At 45.8% G+C, this 14,597-nt stretch overlaps 1 long non-coding RNA gene across 1 annotated transcript; it reads left to right on the top strand.

Annotated features, from left to right (window-relative positions):
• Positions 1-617: 617 nt before the first annotated feature.
• Positions 618-11,830, top strand: LOC310757883. The gene is made up of 3 exons (XR_014545538.1): positions 618-745; positions 6,333-6,488; positions 10,983-11,830. It is a non-coding gene; the product is annotated as an uncharacterized lncRNA (long non-coding RNA).
• The last annotated feature ends 2,767 nt before the right edge of the window (positions 11,831-14,597 follow it).

Raw genomic sequence — 14,597 nt, 5'->3', positions numbered from 1 at the left:
GGTATGAGTTTGTTTATGTGAATAATGGCTGTGGATAAAAAAAAGGTAAATAAAATAAAGTAGGAATGTGCGCAGAACTTTACAAACAAAGGTTATCTGGAAAGGCATCTCATCCCACTGGAAAATAAGGGATTTCCATGGCAATTGTGTCCTTATTTTTATAGGCTTGTTATTAATTTCTATTGTATAAAAAGTCTGGCATGTATTACTAATGTCTCTGGCACCTCTGTGCCTCATAATTGTTTTCTGTGATTATGTTTTAGGCCTTTTATTTTATTTTATATAAATCTGGACAAAGGTGACATGCCGAAGTATTTTTGTGGGGGGGACTTTCTGGATGCCAGCATATCTCCTTGCGCCCAGCAGCGAAACTTTCCTAATCCACACCTCCACCCTCCAAAGGGGCCAAATGCAAGACTGTGTACAACATTCTGGCTTCTGGTGCTGCTGCATGAATAAGGTGGGAGGGGCAGAATTTCTGCGAAGGACAGCAACTTTCTTTTAAATGCAAATGCCCTGGTAATTAACATTGATGGGAAAGGAATGGTGGAAAGCACCTGACAGCTAAATGAGAGCTTGCTCAAATACATTTCCTTGTGCTTTGCCTTAGCATAACAGGCTACTTTCGCATGCTGTCTGTATGAAGCTTTTCTCTTCTTTGCTTCAGGAGGAATTCCAGGTACCTGGATCTTGTTTCCTTATCTAAGGGACCATTAGAAACCCCTTAACATGTGTCACATTCCAGGTGAGGCATGCTGTTTGTTCCTCTTGGGGCAATAGCTGAGGGTGGGTGGGATTTCCATTTTGACTGCAGCGCAGGCGTGAAAGAGTCAACACCCCCATCATCAATGTACTCAGTTTGGACTGTCCCTCTCCCTATGCCCGAAATCTTCTTTGTTACATTTACATCCTGCCTTTCTTCCAAGGAATTCAAGGCAGCGTACATGATCTGTCCCCTCTAACCTTTTATCCCAACAACAACCCTGTGAGGTAGAGAGAGTGTGGCTTGCCCAAAGGTCACCCAGTAAGCTGAGTGGGAACTTGAATCCATGCCCCACTGGCCCTAGTCGAACATTGTACTTGCTCGTGAAACAAGGGAAGGCAGACTTAACTTTGGGAGAAGATAGGTCTTCTGTTTTCTTTATCAAAGTTGTTTTTTTAAAAAGAATGACAGGCCATGAAGGTTTTGGCTTAAGCCAAGAGCAGCTAACCCTTTTTGATCCCAGGGCCACATTACCTGTTGAACAACCCTTGGAGGGCCATAAGGCCAGTGGTGGGTATGAATGATGCAAAGTGGGTGTGGTCAACTTACACCACACACACACACACAGCCCAACATCACAAAGGAGGAACAGCACCTCCCCACCTGGGACCACAAAGCAGCCGTTCATTTGCACTCTTTAATTCTCCAGAGTCTGATTCTACCCCTCAGTGGTGCCCAACCCAGCACATTCATCCCTTCTTACCCATGCCTCTCCCTCTGCTGAATAGTGAATACAATAAAACTCCTTGACACAGGAAGCGTTCAGCTTACAAAACTCCACAAAGCGCCATGCGTTTTAATGGGTTTTGTCATCGCCACAGATGTCGGCAACAACACGTCTTATTAGTTCTCACCAGCCACGTAGATTGGCCAAGCACACAACATTCTGCAGTTACACACGGGGCTGGGATGGACGTGCCAAGGAGTTAACTCTGCGCCTGGGAGCAATTTTCTGAATGGCAAATGTAAATTGGGAGAGGGCAAGGCAGGCAGCTGGCCTCTTAGCACACCTGAAGAAGGAGCAGCAGGGCTCTTGAATCTTTCGACAGGCCTAAAGTTAGGCTTTCCCCACGGCTCACTGGGAGCAGATTGCCAGGCTGGGAGAAGGGGATGCAAAGAGAGTTAAGGATAGGGATATGCCCCTCCTCCATTTTGTGCTTTAAATCACAGGGGCAAGTGTGACTTCTGCATTGCTTCCGAACATCTAATTCTTAACTTTGGGTCGTGCTCCAAGAGACACGGAACGAGCGAGAGGAAGCCGATTATTTCCCTGAAGCTTTCGTGTACCTGCTCTACTGCTTTTGAAGCACGATGCCCTGTCCACTGTCAGGCAGAGTAATTGTGCTTATAGTTTCATTAAAGTGCAAGAGTCTACAAGCGCCACTATAAAAATGATTATAAGTCCTGAAGGGGAACACATTCTCCTTAAGGGGCTTATAATCATTGGCACGCTGGCGCTCCGTCTTGGGGAGGAGACGCTGATGAGAGGCTGCCTGCATCTTAGCAGTTACTTAATTAAAAACCACAGGGTAGATCCTGTCATTGGGTACAGCTCTGAGCAAGGGATGGTGCGTAAATGCCCCACCCGAGGAGTAGCCCTGGGAAGCATTTTGCTCCAAAGACGCTGAGTCACGCGCATCACGGCACATTTAATGGGCTGGTCTGAGCGTATTTATCCCAAATCATCGTGGCAAAAGTGTCTAAGACAGCTGCTTCAGAATTGGGAATGGGACAAGGAGGAACTGGATTTATCCAACTCACAGCTCTTTGAGGGGCAAGGCTTCTAGGCTGTTAACAGGTTCACGAAAGGCGGAAATGGAGAATATGGGTGTTAGTCATGGATGGTGGCTCTGTCGACTCCAAGTTCAGAGGCAGGATTTCACTGGAGAATAGCAGCAGCAGCAGACAGTCCTGCTAGCGGCCTTTCCAGAAGGCTCTGGTTGGATGCTATGGGAAATGGGAGGCGGGCTGGCCTAAGACATTTTGCTGGCTGAGGTAGAATAGCATATCATTTCCACCCTCAACCCCAAGGTGAAGAGGTCCTGCTTGTGGGCATTTGGCACCCTGAGAGCGTGGTGAAGGACTAGATAGGTCAAGCATAGGCAAACTCGGCCCTCCAGATGTTTTGGGACTACAACTCCCATCATCCCTGACCACTGGTCCTGTTAGCTGGGGATGATGGGAGTTGTAGTCCCAAAACATCTGTTTGCCTATGCCTGAGATAGGCCCAACAGAGCTTTTCTTACTTTCTAAGAGTAGCCAAGGCCAGCCAAGTGATTTTGGCACTTGTGGCACAAACCCCACAAAGCCTTGCTACCCCTCACCCCCAGGAGTATAAATAAGCAACAATAAATTAAGTAACTCACATTCTCCTGCCCTTTCATGGCAGCCAGCGCCAGCTGTTTGAGGCAGCTGCCTCGCTCTGCCTAATGCATGGACTAGCCTTTCAAAATGTCCTCCTCAATTGTCCTCCCCACATTTGCTGGGCCCAGTGTCATTTCATATGCAGTCAGCCCCTTTGCTGTAGGCTTCTGAGGCCAGAGCTGTTAGTTCCCATTCCTGGCAGTTTTCTGAACTTGTTTGTATTCCACAGGTGATCTGTTGCTCTCATTATAAGACTCAGAATAGCTGCAACTCAAGCACATTCAGCAACAATGAACTATTTAATTTGGCAGGCGTTGGGGGAACAGAGTGGAAGCAGCGTCCTGATACTTTACGTTTGAACAACCAAGGAACAACTCAAGTTAGCCACAGCCTGGGTCTTGCCACATGGCATGAAAGCAAAAAGATGCTTATTCCCAATGAATATCACTAGCTGCTGCATGTAAATGTGCACTTAGCAAGGACCGGAAGCCCAGCCAAAAATGAAGATCCCAAATATCTTACTGAGAATTTCTGGCTCATAAAGTTTTGGGGCCTCATGAAGCCAGTGTGGTGGATCAAGTGTGGGGTCCTGGTTAGAGTCTTGGACTAGCACCCGGGAGACCAGGGTTCAAATCCCCACTCAGCTATAAGGCTCACCCACTCACCTTGGGTCAGTCATTCTGTCTCTTAGACTAACCTATTCACTGGGTTGTTCTGAAGATAAAATGAGTAGGGGTGTGTGTGTTACTTTGACATCCTTGGAGGAATGGTGCAATGTAACTGCAATAAATAAATAAATACAGTGGTATCTTGGGTTACAGGCGCTTCAGGTTACAGACGCTTCAGGTTACAGACTCCGCTAACCCAGAAATAGTACCTCGGGTTAAGAACTTTGCTTCAGGATGAGAGCAGAAATTGAGTGGCAGCGGCACGGCAGCAGCAGGAGGCTCCATTAGCTGAAGTGGTACCTCAGGTTAAGAACAGTTTCAGGTTAAGAATGGACCTCCAGAACGAATTAAGTTCTTAACCAGAGGTACCACTGTAAATAAGGAGCATCTGTCCTCCTCCTCCTTGCTGCTGTTGAAAGACAAGCTTTGGGGAAAAGGAAGCAGACGAAGTGGGAAGGCCCCACTTTATTTAGGACTCCTAGCCAACAGTCAAAGGGATGTTTGTAGAGATAGTAAAAAAAATGTGCTATTTCTCTTCCTCTGTGTGTGTTTGTGGAGTTTTCCCAATTCTAAAGCTCAACAACATGGCACTGGTCTTCATTCGTGTGCACTTTTTAATATGTCTGTACACTGGGGTCAGCACTCAGAGATTTAACTGTAGCTCTAGAGGCGCTGAGGAGAGAACCAAAACCCCCATAAAGGGCAACTCTAGTACATGCATTCACATATGAGCCACAGTTAAAGGATTAAAAATGTCAAATTCTTCCCCCAAACACAAACTACACTAGAGGAAGCAATTTACCAGGGGCAGGTACCAGAAAATACAGATAGTCCCAGGTCAATAGTTGAAGCATTTGTCTTCTGCTGAAGAAGTTTGATGCTGCTTTTGCCTTAAAGGATGTAGGAAAGTATGGCTCATCGTTTGATCAAATGGTAGAGAAATTATCTCCTTTGGAATACATAGCTGCCTGCCATCAACAAGAATGGGGAAAGGCACAAGCAACTCCAGCTGTATTGTTCTCCATCCGAGTAGAGGTTGGGACTGTCATTTTACACAACAATGGTCAAGAAATGCTTGCTTAGGGGAACAGGCGTCTCTAGGGAACGTGAATGAGTACCTTTCATACCCACATCTCCCAGCAGATGTCACCTTAATGCAGAGCGAGGAAAGTGAGGGAAAAATAACCAGTGTTACCTGCAAAAGATTGTATCTATGCCTTCTCATTAAAGACACGGTGAAATGGCACTCGCTCCTTCGTTCGCAAGGAATTCCTGCAAATAGCATGCAATTGTTCGCATATTGAAATGGTTAGCCAAAGGCAAAAATGAATTGTATTGCCATTAATGTGTCCCAGAAGAGGAGTCTGAGATCTGGCCCATGAGCTTTTAAAATCCCCATGTAGTAGGAAAACGGCAGCAGTTGATAACAAGAGGATGTGCTCATGAGTAGCTGCTGTATCTGACAGTTTGGTCAAAGCTGAATGCCACCGTAAAGTCATAGGGATGGAAGCCAACTTTCAGAGTCATTCCTAAGCTTAAAATAACCAAAACCTCATATTTATTTCATCTGGACATTTTGGAAAGCAATTTTCTGCCCCTTTCGACTCATCTACACAAGTGGTTGCCCCCTCCCCCACTTTCAATCTGAGGGAACTTCAAATGTTGCTCCCATTCACTACAAGGTCAAACTGATTATGGAAATAAAATAGCAGAATTTATGGTCTTCTGAGCACTCAAATACTGCTCTTGCATGCAGCTTTAAAGGAATTCCCCCCCCCAATATACGCTCAGAGACCCCAATTATCCAATCTGAGTATACATGAAACAAACCCTGATAATCTCTTTTTGTGCAGGCAGGGGGGAAGATTAAGGTTGTATAATGAAACATTCTGAAGCCATACCGCCATCTGATAATAAATAAAAGCTACATTTGGGCCAGAAAATAAAAACCAGAATCTTAACCCATAATTCACCCTGCTGTATTTTATTTCAATCCAATGCTTAGAGTCGGTTCATCCCTTACTTGGAAGAAAGGAGAAATGGTACACCTCTGGCTACAAACCTATGCGTACTTACTTGGAAGAAGAAGAAGAAGAAGAAGAAGAAGAAGAAGAAGAAGAAGAAGAAGAAGAAGAGGAGTTTGGATTTGATATCCCGCCTTTCACTCCCTTTAAGGAGTCTCAAAGCGGCTAACATTCTCCTTTCCCTTCCTCCCCCACAACAAACACTCTGTGAGGTGAGTGGGGCTGAGAGACTTCAAGAAGTGTGACTGGCCCAAGATCACCCAGCAGCTGCATGTGGAGGAGCGGGGAAGCGAACCCGGTTCCCAAGATTACGAGACTACCGCTCTTAACCACTACACCACACCATTAATGGATCTTATTCCTGAGTGAAAACCCATAGGAGCAGACTGTCACTCATGCTGCTGCTTCTCCATTCCTGTGTAATTTGCAAACTGGCTCCTAAGGTATTTTCATGTGTATCGTGAAAAAATGCATTTAAATAGCTCTCATGTGGCTGGCGTATTATTCATGCAGAGGATGAAATAGAAGACACAGACGATATACATCTTGGTCAACGCTGGCTTGACATTTGCAGTGGAACTGATTCAATCCTCATGTGTGATGATGACCTTAGTGTGTGTCCACAACAAAACGGTCACCGCACGAGAATCATTGACAATGGATGCACAGGTAACTAGGGGGTCTGCTTTTTGCATTCCCATTGCAATGTCTGAAATGATTTGCACATGGGTGATGCAGAGGCTTCAGGTGAACAGATCATACATTCTCTCTGTAGGAGTTCCCCACTGGAGATGATGATTCCTACCACGATGAGTTGCTGCATAAAAACCACTAAATTATATTAAACAGAACCTGCCCCCAAACTCTCAAAGGGGACGTATTAGCAAGATGGACACTGAATGGCCATTTCAGGGCATTGGTTCTTTCTGAATAGCCACAGGAAATCATTGGATATAGTAGTCAGCTAAGTTTTACTCAGAGTAGACCCAGGGAAATTAATGAACGCTGCTAAATTAGGTCCATTGAATACCACCCTGGATCTTTTAAGGCCCACATTAAAATCAGAATTTTGGAAACCATTGGTTGTTTTTAGGGACCATCTTCAAACGGGGATACAGTCGTACTTTGGATCCCAAACGCCTTGTGAGTCGGACATTTTGGCTCCCAAATGCCACAAACCCGGAAGTGAGTGTTCCAGTTTGCAAACATTCTTTGGAAGCCAAACATCTGACGCGGCTTCCACGACTTCCGACTGAGTGCAGGAAGCTCATGCAGCCAATCGGAAGCCGCGCCTTGGTTGTCAAACATTTTCGGAAGTCGAAAGGGCTTCTGGAACGGATTACATTTGAGAACCAAGGTACCACTGTATTGCCAAATGATTAAAGCCATGGTAATGAATTCTTGAAGCTACCAGCATGAGTTTGACCAAACTGCAGGAGGCAGTGGAAGACAGGAGTGCCTGGCGTGCTCTGGTCCATGGGGTCACGAAGAGTCGGACACGACTAAACCACTGAACAACAACAGTGAATTCAGCTGGGGTGCTGGGAGGCTTAGTAACACAGGTAATATAGGAAGCTACATCATGGTAACTCAAGCCCATGGGTCCATCTAATTCAGTACTGTCTACGCTGACTGGCAGAAGTTCTCCAGGGTTCCAGGCAGGTGTCTTTCCCAGCCCTGCCTGGAGATGCTAAGGATTGAACCTCACACTTTCCATGCACAAAGCATGTGCTGTGCCATGGATAGGAGAAAGCAGAGCATGATGGTGCTTTGATTCTTCAGACGAAGGGCTCAGAAGCCTGGGCCCAGTTTAATGGTGCAGTGTGAGAAAGCCAGGAACAGGAGGAGTGCAGTAACAGTTCAGACTTGGCGTGCATATTGGTAACCGATTCTGGAAAAATAATACAAAAAAACTAAATCTGCTGGTTTGGGCTTGGTCTTACTCACTGATTTTTATCATTGCTCACTTGTTTGCTCTGCCTTGCATAGGTTCCAGCAGGTTCGGTTGTCAGCGTCTAAATTTCTGGCACTGCAAAGGTTTCCGGATTTAGGCTTTTGGAAGGTGGAAACTATTCTGGACCAGCTGCTTAGTAACTGTTTTGCCTGCATCAGTGTGTTGCTGTCTTTTAGTCATCCATTCTGACTCACGTGGTAGCTGGAGTCAGCCTGTCCACCAAGGCCTGGTTTTCCCATCAGGGATGATAGTGCCCCTCCTTGCTGTTTGCAACATGCCTCGGGTGATCTTGTAACCCTCCAAACATTCAGTGGGGATGCGTCACTCCCTTCCATTGATAATAGGCACTGATGCTGATGCACACTTTGCGTGCAACCTCTAAAAGGCAGAATTGGTTACGGACACCATGAAACTCCAGTTGATGAAAACTCATCATGCTGTTCAAGTAACAAACACATCAGAGATTCCTTTTTTTGTGTGATGCTTCAGCGGTCACTGTAACGGGCAGCAAAGAGTATTTCAGAAGCACTCACCCCCCTTTTACAACTTTGATGCTGAATTCACAAAAGAATTGAAATGCAGTGATTCCCAAGCTTGTATCTGGTAAATTTTACCAGTGATCTATTTTTGGTCTTGCACAGGGATGCCTGATAATCCCCCCAAAAGCAAAAGTACTCATGTTAATCCATTAGGGTGGGAAATCTCCAAAGTCCACAATTGGGTAATACCTTTATTAAAGGTAAAGGTAAAGGTACCCCTGTCCGACACTAGGGTTGTGCGCTCATCTCACGTAAGAGGCCGGGAGCCAGCGCTGTCCACAGACACTTCCGGGTCACGTGGCCAGCGTGACGAAGCTGCTCTGGCGAGCCAGCACCAGCGCAGCACACGGAAACGCCGTTTACCTTCCCTCTATAAAGCGGTACCTATTTATCTACTTGCACTTAGGGGTGCTTTCGAACTGCTAGGTGGGCAGGAGCTGGGACCGGAAGACGGGAGCTCACCCCACTGCGGGGATTCGAACCGCCGACCATACGATTGGCAAGTCCTAGGCACTGAGGTTTTACCCACAGCGCCACCCGCGTCCCAAGCAATACCTTTATTAGGACCAAGCAAAATGAACTGTGGATGGATAATCTCAGCACCTTACTTGGGTATCACTGGTTGGCATCAGGATAAACTATGGTTTATTCCTGTAAGACCAATTGCAGTCGTTAACAGTCATCAATAGTTTTACCACACCTGTCAGCCAAGCACCCATTCCCACCACCCTTCTGAGTAATACCCCTCCCCACACGAAAGCTCATACCAATAACAAACTTAGTTGGTCTCTAAAGTGCTACTGGAAGGAATTTTTTATTTGTTTCGACTACACATAATTAATGTCTTTTTTACATTGAGCTGTTGTTTCCTTTACATTGAAATTAGTGTAAGTTACATGTTACACGACTTATGTAATTTAAGTTAAATAGTGGACAGTGAGGTGAATAATGTACCATTTGGCAGAAACCAAACTGCAGCGGAAGGGAGACAGTGATGATTGTGGTTCGAGGACCCGACCCCCGCGATGTGAAATGAATACACAAAGGACACGAGATATAAGGTTAATGGGCAAGAAAAGGCCACAACTTTATTGATTACAGCAGTGAAAAGGTATTGGCTTAGGCATTGGATGTCTAAAACGGATGGGTTTATTCACCAGTAGGTGGAGCCTGTTGATGCTCATCCAACTATAGGCTCTCCCCTGACGTCACCGAGGGTCGTGCCATGGCCTCCCGCCAAGCAGGCATCGGACAGAACACACGACCGCCAGATTCCTTTAACGGAATACCCAACATATTGAAGGCATAGGCGATGGCCACACCTAGCTCTTCTACACCACAACACATATTTCCAATGCCTAACCTACCCACCAATACCACGAAAGTTGTGACGATTGCTACGAGGTAGGCGAAAAAACCAAAAGCCTAATGCCAAATGGAAAAATTCCTACCAGGCCCCCCGGGCAACCAGGGCGACCAACCTAAGGTCCATAGCAAGGCCAAAGAGATTTTGAGGCCCTAAGCTAAAGGGAGTGGAGGGTGGGTGACTCGCGACGGGAGAATGGTGAATGAGGCCGAGGAGAGGGCTGGCACCGCAGCATATAGTATGCTGAAGGAACGCCCCCCGGTGTCACCTGGTTGGCTGCCCACCGGCGGGGGCGGCGCCAGCCCGGTGAGGGAGGTAGGCGGGGCTCGGGCTCCCGCCCACAACCACTCCCCTCCCTTCCAGGGAGGAGAGTCTTTGTGATAAATACAGATAGGAATGGAAATCGCTGTGTTCTTACATCTCTAGCCTTAACAACGGTTTGCTGAAACAAGCCAGCTTTATCAACCACTGTTTGAAGTTTGCTTGCTTCAAAAAAGCCAAAAAATTAACCACAGCTGGAGATTAGATGATATGGCAAGCTGTCGTTAAACAGAAAGAAAGTTCCTTCTCATGGCTGTGCTAGAGATGGATTGGGGAGCATGTGAGTTCATGGAGAAACTAGTTTCATTCACAACATGAGAAACTGTATTATGTGGTGATGTCCAAAGACAAGCATTATTTGGACAGATGTCCAAAGACAGACATTTTCTGTATCTTTTTGCTCCATTTTAACCCTGCTTCTGACAGCTTGATGCCCTACCAGCCCAGTGGAAAGCACTGTTTTGGTATGTTGAGAACTGCTTGTGAATGACAATGACCTTTTCAAGGTGGATCCCCAAAGCTGCTATTCAGCCCTTGATTAAAAAACTTAAAACTTAAAACTAAAGCTTAAAACTGTACACACCCGGTAGAGGAGTGTTAAATTAATTTAGCTCACAATACAAGGATTAATGAATTAGCAGCACAGGGGTCTTTGGGAGTGTGAATCTGTGTGAATCATAAAGATGCACTTTCCCATTAACCTCGACACAAAATGTGCGGCAGAGTCCCTCTTCACTGCATGGAATGTTTACTGCACTGGGGCTGAGATCAGATACATATATGGAAATTGTGCAGAGAGCCTTTTGATCCAGGAATTGGATTGGAAAACTCCAGAGGCCCCTTCTAAGGTTATCATCTGCGATTAGGAGTTCAGATGTAAGCCATTTGCGTATGTGGAGGCAGCAGCGGAATGCCTTTTTTATGCATTAGCTCCATGCAATACAGGTCTGTTCCAATCACATCTTTCTCTCTTTATTTTTCAGGCTTGAGGAGAAAAGCTGCTTGCATTTCCTTGTATGACATCCTGAGAGCTGCCCTCACTGGTCTGTGTTTGCTGTGTGTGTCAGGTTAAACTGCAGGCTTTTGGGGGGCTGGCCCTGCTAGGGTCAGGGTCATGACAGGGCAGCAAACTGACCGCTGTTGAAAGCCCTAACAACTCAGGCCCCAAATACCTGAAAGCACCCCTCTTTCTCTACCCACATCCTCAGCAGAGGGGGCCCTCTATAGTCCCACCACCCTCAGAAGTTCAGGGGTGGTAGTGGTCAGAAAGAGAGCAGCCCCTAAACGGTGGAACTCCTCACAGAGGTTCATCTGGCATCTTCCTTCTATAGCTTTTGGCAAACGCTGAAGATATACCTCTTTACCTCAGCTTTTGACACCTAAGATTACATTTTTTAGGACCCACCCTATTTTTGTGATTGTAAGTTGTTCCAAACTGTTTGTAATATTGTGTTTTAATTGTTGTAACTTGCCTTGGGGCCCTAGGGTGAAAGGTAGGTAGTTAATTTAATAATAATACTTTGTGTGGTTTTGTTGCATTTTCACTGCTGTGGAGGGGAAATGGCTCTTCTGAAAATTTCTGCCTCGCGTGCAGAATCATCTTGGCTTGGAAGAGATGGGGCTGATTTGCCGCTCCACCTCAGGGAACGAAATGCCTCGGGCTGACCAGCCCTGTATCAAGAGCAAATGGAACTAACTCAGGATCTATAAAGAGAATAGGAAGTGTTGGGACTAGAAATTGGGGCGAGTGTGGTCTTCCTCCTCACCGCAGCTTACTGAGAGCGGACTTGTGTGAGCACAGCAAGAACTGAATAAAGTTCTGATCCATAAAGCCTGCAAGTTCCTTCAGTTAATGAAACAGACCCTGAGGCCCAACTCAGGAGGTGTCCATGCGCATTCTTGCCAATGTGGCAGGTAAGAGGCCCGATCACAGGAAGAAGCATGTGTTCTTAGACTGAAAGCATGCTGCAAAGGATTTCAAGAGGCAGTGGCGGAATAAACAGGTATGTCTATGTGGGGTAAATCTCTTGATTGGAGTCTTGAAGGTACCTTTGTACAGTGGTACCTCTGGTTACGTACTTAATTCGTTCCAGAGGTCTGTTCTTAACCTGAAACTGTTCTTAACCTGAAGCACCATTTTAGCTAATGGGGCCTCCTGCTGCCGCCGCGCTGTCGGAGCACGATTTCTGTTCTCATCCTGAAGCAAAGTTCTTAACCTGAGGTACTATTTGTGGATTAGCGGAGTCTGTAACCTGAAGCGTATGTAACCTGAGGTACCACTGTACCTGCTCACTTCCACTACTAAATATAAGGAAGGACCCCCTCCCCACCCTTTTCTCACACAGCATTATGTGTATACATGGCTTAAGTGAAATAAATATACTCAGTTGTAATGTTCTGACATTTTGGTCACCTCATTTCTGCTAGTGATGGCTTGTGTTTCAAAACATACCTGTATCCTCCATCTGCATATCGTGGTCCATCAAGGGCCTGCCGATCCTCCTGCTTTTGCCACCTGCAGTCTTTGGCAATCACTCGTAGCTGAGTAAGATTGTCTTCCATGAACGGTGTATCCGTAAGTGACTGTGGAGGCCAATTCTGGATCCACACGTCCTTCCACAGTGGGGACATAGGTTTCCGTGCTTTTCTCTTAGCTTGTTTTTCCCTTTCATCCTGAGTTTGTGCTTCTTCAAAGTCCACGACGCCTTTGGTAAAGGCTGTTCTCCAGTTGGAGCGCTTGCAGGCCAGTGTTTGCCAATTGTCTGTGCTTATATATATATTTTTTAAAGATTCTCCTTGAGAGCATCTTTAAACCTCTTTTGTTGTCTGCCAGTATTTCACTTTCCATTCTTAAGTTGGGAATGGAGTAGTTGCTTTGGAAGACGATAATCAGACATCCGAACAACATGACCAGTCCAGTGAAGTTGATGTTGAAGAATCATTGCTTGGACACTGGTGATCTACTGCTGTCTCCAGTAGACACACACACACACACACACACGCACACGCACACACACACACACACACACACACACAACTCTCCAAAGGCACTGATATACTGCCACACCAGGCAGGTGGGAACTTTTTGGTGTGGTGGACCACAAGTTATGCAGGCTTCTTCTAAAGGGCGGTCCCTTTGGCCTAGTCTCCGGTACATACTGGCCAGCTGTGGCTATCTAACAGAGGAATCATGGCACTCTGCACATACTCAAAGGCACAGAATTTGGCAGCTCACATAAACCAGGTGTGATGGGAGAGGAGAGGTCCATAACTTCCAGGAACGGAGGTGCCTAAGGGACTAAAATGTCAAGCGGCAGCCCTTGTAAGAGGACCTCTTGACTTGTTCCTCTGCAGCAGCATATTCTGAGGAGAAGGCAGCCAATGTTGTTTCCCTTAACGAGCTACTCTGGAGTGCTAAGCATATTATGTAAGAAAACTGACTGTGAGCAATTTCCCTAATCAGGTAAAGAAATTGCATAATGAGCTCAATCATAATCATTTTCTTTAAGGCTCGTGTGATGAAAAAAGATGCCATTCCAACAGGGCCTTATGTAACAGCCAACCGTATCAAGCAAGGATTATTGCCCAGAAAACTCTGATGATGTGCGTAGTGCAGGCTAATTATTCCAGGTTGGGGACGGTGGTTCCAGCCAGAAGTGCTCCCATTACTATTGGCTTATTAGATGTCATTATCATGATTTGCCAGTCTGCAAATGCTCCAGCCGGAGAAATATACTCATGTACAAAGAGTGGGTGGCTTTAAAGACTGCACTGAGGTCCCCCTATTTCATGGCAATGTAGAACTGGGCAAAACGGTTGGGTTAACTCTTTCTGTCTCCCACCCAGCAGACGTAGACAGTGGATACTGAAGAGCAAGCAGCCTTTGCCAACTCTTTCACACATACAAGGAGTTGGATCTATGATGCCTGAGTTTCTCTCCTCCTCCTGTGGATTCACTTCAGGACAATGCGTTCTCTGTTAGCTTCCATCTCGCCATCTCTAAATAATGATGCACCTAATTATAGCACAGTGGAAGACCACACGGTCTGTTTGCAGAAATCCCAAGTTCAATCCCCAACATCTCGAGATAGGGCTGGGAAAGATTCCTGTGCAAAAACCAGTGAAGCCTCTGCCATTCAGCGTAGTAATTGGAATGGACAATCTATCAATTCCTGTTTTTCTCTCTCTCTTTTTTCAATTTTAAGTTCAGTTTGTGATTTTTTAAGAAAGTCTGCATGAAAATCGACACACGTTTTTGTACACCTTTCTCTTAGATATACATTTTTTGTGAGCACAATTTTGCCTAAATTCACATTTTTTGCTATCAGAACTCTGTAAGCAGACATGGGCTAGTAGCGTTCATTCCACAGTTACTGAAATAATGCTAAGAAGGCAGTAATATGTTGTGAAGACCCACAAAAGCAGTGCCTAAATAAACCTGATGTCTTGGGAATTGGTATTGGCCAGGAAAAAAACAATTCCCATTCCAATCCCTGTTTGTTTTTCTATGAAATGTTTATGCAGCTTCCCTATAAACCCTTGCACCAAGTGGCATTCTTTTTTGTCCAGCTTGGTATAGTTTTGTGGACACCCACGGC

The sequence above is a fragment of the Podarcis filfolensis genome (genome assembly GCF_964270895.1).
Source record: "Podarcis filfolensis genome assembly, chromosome: 2".
NCBI lineage: Eukaryota > Metazoa > Chordata > Lepidosauria > Squamata > Lacertidae > Podarcis > Podarcis filfolensis.
This window is presented reverse-complemented; position numbering and strand designations above follow the sequence as displayed.